Below are 8,190 nucleotides of genomic sequence, written 5' to 3'. Positions count from 1 at the left end.
AGCCTACTACAAAAGCACTCCGTTTTCCGGCCACAAGTGGCCCCTCGGGACCATCCGACCACCGTGTCATCCTCAGCTGAGGAAGCAGATAGGAGGGGCGTGTGGTCAGCACACCGCTCTCCCGGTCGTTATGGTGGTTTTCTTTGACCGGAGCCACTACTATTCCGTCGAGTAAGTCCTCAATTGGCATCATGAGACTGAGTGCACCCAGAAAAATGGTAACAGCGCATGGCGGCCCGGATGGTCGCCCATCCAAGTGCCGGCCACGCCCGACAGCGCTTAACTTCGGTGATCTGACGGGAACCGGTGTATCCACTGCGGCAAGGTCGTTGCCCAGCCTACTACAATTACGTCTATACCACACACGCCAGCGGAGTCTACTGCCGGTACTACTACTGTCATTACACCCCACCTTCCCTCTTACCTTCACACTTCCTGTTCGAGGATGAAGCTTAGGAAGCAGACTCTCAGATTTTTATCTGCAAACCTCTCCGCGACGCACAATGTCTCTCTCGTAAAGTCTGTGATTCGAGTTTGATGAACATCTCCGCAACCCCCCAGACCTTGCTAAACAAAAGCTTGGCAAAATGCGCTGTTCTATGTCTACTGCTAATCAGATTTCGTAATGGTCCCAAACTGACGAGCACACTTCTATCTACGCTATCATAACGTATCTCTACTTTGCTGTCAGAGTAATCGCTCACAATGTACGGGACTTATAATAATACAATACAGTGCAATACAATAATACGTTAATGATGTACAACAGTACAACACATTTTTGTACAATAATAAGATACAATAATAAATAGAATAATAAAGCAATAAAATATGCACAATAATAAAAGTATACAATACAGTTCAGTACAATAATAAAAATACAATAAAATAATAATTCAATAATAAAAATAAAAGACCGTGGAGAACAGAAGCGTTTTTAGAGAGTAATTTGTGTGTTAACGTCTACAGCAATGGACTTTAGAAAGATTGTCAGCCGATAGCCGAGGTGAAGGATAGTTTTCCGGCCTTCGCCTTAGTAACCACAAGGACAAAGTTGACCCAGTGGCTGTTGATTTCACTCCAGAAGTCCTTGTCCTCTAGCGGATAAAATGGCTTTGCCTTCCGGTGATACAAACACCTCATTTTACTACTATTAGGTTAGCAAAGACTCTCGGATAAAATGCTACGAGAACAATGTCAGAGATAATAAATACCTCGTCTCAGACCAACGTATTCAGTCCTTTACAATTGGGCCGGTTCGTGTTACACCACTACCGTTGGACTCTCTTCTAACGTTTTTAGATTTTTCCTTCAAAATAAACACTTAAGTTTTCATCCAGGCCATAACCCCTAACCTTGGCATTCTCTTTCCATGAAATAGTCAATCAGTATCGATCTGCAATCTTTACAAGCATGAGATCCTAGCCTTCGGTTGCGATCGAACAGCGTCTCTCATAAAATAATCGTCGCTCTCCCAAAACTCAGAAAGCTCCGTCTCCTCTACATGATGCACAGATCATTTACTGTCTCACTTTCCGACTTTTATATTCATACTACATCTGACCTGCAATACATTAAAACAGCCACTATCGGAACCTTATTTCGTGTCCTGGAGATACTTTGATGTCAATGAAATCTACATATCAAATCATACTTCCAAGGCCGCAGCGACAATGTAAACGTGTTCGCCGCATCCAATACCATACCATCCTTCGTAGAAAGACGAAGTGCATTCTCCATAAGGAGTAAAACAAGTTCTTATACAGCCATATTCAACATAAGAACATTACCACCTTTCTGATACACCAGGCGTAATAATTTTTATTACAGTAGTATTCCTGTTGTGACTTGGCAAGACAGCCAAGCCACTATGATTGGTAGCCGAAAGGCACGCGTTTAAGCTCACGCAGGCTGGCGTGAGGTCTGGAACAGGTATAGGAGTTGAGTCTAGTAAAAAAGGTACGTAGCTTCTGGAATACTTAACTTTAATCCATAATTGGTGAACATCGGTCTGACGGTACATGCATCACAAGATAAATAGCAAATGATAATGGCGCCTTGCTAGGTCGTAGCAAATGACGAAGCTGAAGGCTATGCTAGCTATCGTCTCGGCAAATAAGAGCGTAATTTGTCAGTGAACCATCGCTAGCAAAGTCGGCTGTACAACTGGGGCGAGTGCTAGGAAGTCTCTCTAAACCTGCCGTGTGGCGGCGCTCGGTCTGCAATCACTGATAGTTCGACGTATACTAACGGACCGCGGCCGATTTAAAGGCTACCACCTAGCAAGTGTGGTGTCTGGCGGTGACACCACAATTCCGATTTGGCGTGTATGAGTATCTATATAACAAACTAGAAGGAAAACGCAAAATATAAAAAAACTACAACCCACGAGCGCTCTTTTACTATTTTTTCGTGCTACTTAAAATGATTTCTACTCGAGATACAACTTTGTGTATGCGAGATGTGATACGTATGCCATTCAAGCTGGCCAGGTGAGATGATTCATAGGTCGGCAGAAAGCGTGAAAAATTTGCAACATGCCTCTTTATGTAACATGGCGTTAAAACCCAATGTTTGCATGAGTGCTTTGCTTTCGTAGGAAATAATGGCTGTCAGTGCTGGTACACAACTGACCCTGGGATTTGTTGCAGTATGCGAATTAATCATACCAATTGTATTATCTGAAGAAATACAGCAATCAGCCACTTACTGTATAATTTTTTATGACGATTCTTTGATTTCATATATCTTCAATTAGCGTAATAAACTAATATCTAACCCAGTGTAAAGTTTTAAGGCCGGCAATATTAAGTCTAGAAATAAAACTGACATCTGAAGTAGTTTCCAAATATACACGAACATTGTTACTTGACTTTAGGCGTATTTTACGATGTAAACGAAAGCATCAGTCAGATACATGTCGAATGCAGAGCTGTATATCTACACCCGTGAATCTAAAACTGTCTTACGTATCGAAATATGAATGAAAGAGCTACGCACAATTTTAACAATTAGTTATGCATCCTTTGTAGACTCACATTTTAATAGTTGGGATTAGTCACTACAATCACGCATAAATTAAGATCAGTTGTGCCCTATTATTATACGGCAAGGTGTTAAAAATGCCGTCCTTGCTGAGTACAGATATACAGCTGTTAATCAGTTGTTACCTGAAAACGGTTCAAAAAGTGTAGCTTCCTGTCAGTTGTTTATGTCGTGTGCAGATCCAGATGGGAAAGAACTCTGAACTGGTTTTGATATGACTAGACACTGTTCCATCTCTATGGATATCAGTATGCATGGAATCCATTCATTTAGGCCACGTATTATCCAGATAAGCTGGCCGAGACCTCTATGCGTGCACAAAATGTCACGTAGGCAAATCTTCATCGCACTGTTTCATGGTACAGAAAACCCTTACTTTCCCTAACTTTGTTTTTAATTGTTTTCCCTTGAAACTTGTTTGTTTGAGGAAAAAGGGATTGATGACCCTGTAGTTTGGTCCGTTTATACCCCAAACCAGCCAACCAAACATAACTGAATACCGGTATCGATTCACGTGACTTCCGCAGGATAATCGTGAGGCTCATAGAGCCAACAATACCACGACTTTCTTGGATCAGTGTTTTCATAGACAAGAGATTTCTAAGTAGCTGTGGCCCTCTCCTGCTTTACACCAACTGACTTTTTCTTGTGGGGACACCTTAAGGATGCTGCTTGCAAAACTCAACCGTCAGGGACCCCTTCTGTGCCTCTACCTGCTCTCCAGATCTTTGTTTGGAAAGTCCGTAATCTACATCTGTAAGAACTAACAGCACCCTAAGACTTTAGGGGTAGAACGAAAAGTTATAAACGTTTTAGCATACAACGAAAAGTTATAAACATTTTAGCATACAACCACTAATATTAGGAACACAATCCACAGTAACGCGTCATCTGGTCGAGTCCTAATCTTACAGAAAAGTGCTGCAAAAGCACTCAAGGTCAAAACATAAAAACTGGGCAATATTAGAAAAGCAAAAAAATCCTTTTCGTCAAGCTATTCGCGAATTGCAGAAAGAAATTGAACTACATGTTGTTGCCATTCGTCAATAAACGATCCAACCTATGTTTAATAAAGTGCAATCTTATGTTCAGTTATATGGCTAGCATAAGGGAGGCCTCTTTCAACCGCTTTTTTACTTGGTGATTTTTGCATGAAGCTCTACTGGTATTTTAATACAGCTAATAGTTGTTATGTTCTTAATTTATTTTGCCACCGTGGCTGATTCCAGATGCTACCTCGGAAGGGCGTAACGGTGTGCATTCGGACTTGTGCAACTAATATTTTCTGGCTTGTTTTTGGAGACGGTCCGCCTTGAACAAAATACTTTTTTTCTTTTTTCAGTCCCAAGACATGTTTTGCTGAAGAGTCGGCATTATCAGTGGGTTTCTTGTTATCTTCTGTAAAACAGGAAAAATGCTTTTTGATACTACTACACATATAACTTTGCTTTTTAATGGCAGTATTTACCTATTTGAAAAGCAGGCAAAATTTTGTATGCATGGCTTGCTACCACATGCTGTGGATTTCCTGGATTTTATGAAATTTAATGTAGTTGTTTCGTTTCACAATTTGTCATCTGCAGTCACATAGAGCTTAATGTGAAAAAGTTATTTACTTCGAAAATTTACTACTGGACATGTTATTACTGTGCCTACAATTAACTGATATAATACAATGTGGAAGATTTGTGTGTGTGTGTGTGTGTGTGTGTGTGTGTGTGTGTGTGTGTGTGTGTGTGCGTGTGTTTCTCTAAATTTTGCTGGTTTCCCCATTATCTTCGGCGGCCGATGTGGCCGAGCGGTTCTAGGCGCGTCAGTCCGGAATGTGTGTGGTGTACTTAGGATAGTTAGGTTTAAGTAGTTCAAAGCTAGGGGACTGATGACCTCACATGTTAAGTCCCATAGTGCTTAGAGCCATTTGAACCCCATTATCTTCATTGTGAAGGCCTACACTAAGTAACTTTTCGTGTCGCTGTTTACAAATAAGAGAAACAGGATGGCGGACAGCTGAACAGTTTAAATGCTTTCTGGGCAGGAGTGTTGAATCTTTTTAGAGCTTTTCTGTCACGTTCTGTGTGTGTGTTTGTGTGTGGGTGTGTGTTTGTATGTGTGTGCGCGCGCGCTTGTGTGAATGCGCGTGAGATGTATTTATTTATTTGATTATTACTTTATTTGTTTATTTTTATATTTTTTATTTATATTTTTATGTTATATATATGTGTGTGTATCTATTTATTACTTTTTTATTTCAATTACGGCTTTTTGTATTTTACAGTTTTCTTGAGTTATTAGATTTTGTGTGGAGCTGTTGCTGCGTTTGAGAATTATCAAGTCAGTGTTGATGTTTGTTGGACTGTGTTTCATGTCCACAAACTGCTCAGCAAATGCAGAATGAAAGCCGTTACTTTTTAATGCTGTTCTGTGTTCTGTCCAACTGGTATTAAAGTTTCTGCTTGTCTGAGCTGTATAAACTGATTTGCAGTCTTGGTATGTATCGTAATTTTGTCCTTCCATCGATTATGAAAATCTTCTTGGGTATATCAATGATGCAAGGGCGCTGATGGACTAGCTGTTTAGCGCCCTCCACCATAAATCATCGTCATCATCATCATCGTAATTGTGGGTAATGTTTGCGGGAAATCGCTACGTGCTCTCCTTCTCGAATACTGCTTGCTCAAGTCCGGGTAATTTTTCCCTCAACACACACACACACACACACACACACACACACACACACACACACACATATATATATATATATATATATATATATATATATAATTTCTAGCTCTAATAGTTGAATTACTGTGTTAAACCATTAACATAAGATTATACCTGTTAATGAGTAGACTATGACAGGATTTCGAAATTTCAATGTCGCTCAACTAATATGTGACAACTGCGATCGTACCAAAGGTTAGGGTAATATAGATAGAGTTTCTGTTAACTGGAGGGAACTTTAGAACTGCCGACACTGGTGTGTACCCTATTACGGGCCCACAAACTATTCACACAGAGTCTGGCATCGTCCTTACACAAACTGTTCGCACCTGGTAGGAATCCTTCCACGGAGCTATTACATGAAAGCAAGCAACATACACCAATTTTCTGCGATAGAATCGTGTTGCGGAACCCACGCCGAGTTAGCCCTAAGTAGGTTGCTAAGTCCCGAAGCGGCGATGATGTAAGGGCGATCCGCTTTCTCGACCGGCCGAGACAGCCACTGGGCACATTAGGTGTGGTTACTCCGCTGTGCCGCGATTGTCTCGTCTAGGGTTTACAAAATTTTCCATCGCTCACTTCGCTGGCCAGTTACTCGGTAGTATTTCACAATACGTACAAGATGACGCACGAATAGCTGATACATTTTAACACTGAATAAAAATTGTACCTCTCGTTACATTTCATTCAAATTTCGCTTAAACGTGTTTTGTTTCATGCAAATTTCTGAAGAGGAAGCGCTGCTGCAGTGTCTCCAGTTCGTTGTTTCGCAGTTAGCGTTTCGCACGACCGAGCATGAAGTGTATCTCCTGATCAGCGTGTTAAGGCAGTCCTCCTATACGCATAATTGAAAAGTGTCTCATTAATGTAAGCAAGATGTAGGACAATATTTAACATTTGTTATGATCCATAAAGGAACACATTTCTCCGATAGTGAGAAAGTTTGAAGAGGAAGGCTGTTTGTTGGAACGGGAACGACCTCGGGCACCGATTGTTCGTTCTCCGGAAAACATCACATCCAGACAAGTAATCCCAGAGGAAAGCAAGGGAGATGTAGATATCTAGTTGTTATATACAAATACACTACTGGCCTTTAAATTCCTACACCAGGAAGATGACGTGCTACAGACGCGAAATTTAACCGACAGGAAGAAGATGCTGTGATATGCAAATGATTAGCTTTTCAGAGCATTCACACACGGTTGGCGCCGGTAGTGACACCTATAACGTGCTCACATGAGGAAAGTTTCCAACCGATTTCTCATACACAAACACCAGTTGACCGGCGTTGCCTGGTGAAACGTTGTTGTGATGGCTCGTATAAGAAAGAGAAATGCGTACCATCCCGTTTCCGACTTTGATTAAGGTCGGATTGTAATCTATCACGATTGCGGTTTATCGTATCGCGACATTGGTGCTCGCGTTGGTCGAGATCCAATGACTGTTAGCAGAATATGGAATCGGTGGGTTCAGGAGGGTAATACGGAACGCCGTGCTGGATCCCAACGGCCTCGTATCACTAGCAGTCGAGATGACAGGCATCTTATCCGCATCGCTGTAACGGATCGTGCAGCCACGTCTCGATCCCTGAGTCAAAAGAGGGGACGTTTGCAATATAACAACCACCTGCACGAACAGTTCGACGACGTTTTCAGCAACATGGACTATCAGCTCGGAGACCATTGCTGCGGTTACCGTTGACGCTGCATCACAGACAGGAGCGCCTGCGCACCTGGGTGCACGAATGGCAAAACGTCATTTTTTCGGATGAATCCAGGTTCTGTTTACAGCATCATGATGGTCGCATCCGTGTTTGGCGACATCGCGGTGAACGCACATTGCAAGCGTGTATTCGTCATCGCCATACTGGCGTATCAGCCGGCGTGATGGTATGGAGTGCCATTGGTTACACGTCTCGGTCACCTCTTGTTCGCATTGACGGCACTTTGAACAGCAGACGTTACATTTCATATGTGTTACGACCCGTGGCTCTACCCTTCATTCGATTCCTGCGGAAACCTACATTTCAGCAGGATAATGCACGACCGCATCTTGCAGGTCCTGTACGGGACTTTCTGGATCCAGAAAATGTTCGACTGCTGCCCTGGCCAGCACGTTCTCTAGATCTCTCACCAACTGAAAACGTCTGGTCAATGGTGGCCGAGCAACTGGCTCGTCACAATACGGCAATCACTACTCTTGAGGAACTGTGGTATCGTGTTGAAGCTGCATGGGCAACTGTACCTGTACACGCCATTCAAGCTCTGCTTGACTCAATGGCCAGACGAATCATGGCCGTTATTACGGCCAGAGGTGGTTATTCTGGGTACTGATTTCTCAGGATCTATGCACCCAAACTGCGTGAAAATCCAATCACATTTCAGTTCTAGTATAATATATTTGTCCAATGAATACCCGTTTATC

At 42.3% G+C, this 8,190-nt stretch overlaps 1 pseudogene; it reads right to left on the bottom strand.

Annotated features, from left to right (window-relative positions):
• Nucleotides 1-216: 216 nt before the first annotated feature.
• On the bottom strand, nucleotides 217-334 carry LOC126095796 (5S ribosomal RNA; annotated as a pseudogene).
• Nucleotides 335-8,190: the final 7,856 nt, after the last annotated feature.

Source organism: Schistocerca cancellata, chromosome 1 (genome assembly GCF_023864275.1).
Source record: "Schistocerca cancellata isolate TAMUIC-IGC-003103 chromosome 1, iqSchCanc2.1, whole genome shotgun sequence".
Lineage (NCBI taxonomy): Eukaryota > Metazoa > Arthropoda > Insecta > Orthoptera > Acrididae > Schistocerca > Schistocerca cancellata.
Note: the sequence above shows the minus strand (reverse complement) of the source record. Positions and strands in the feature narration are given on the sequence as shown.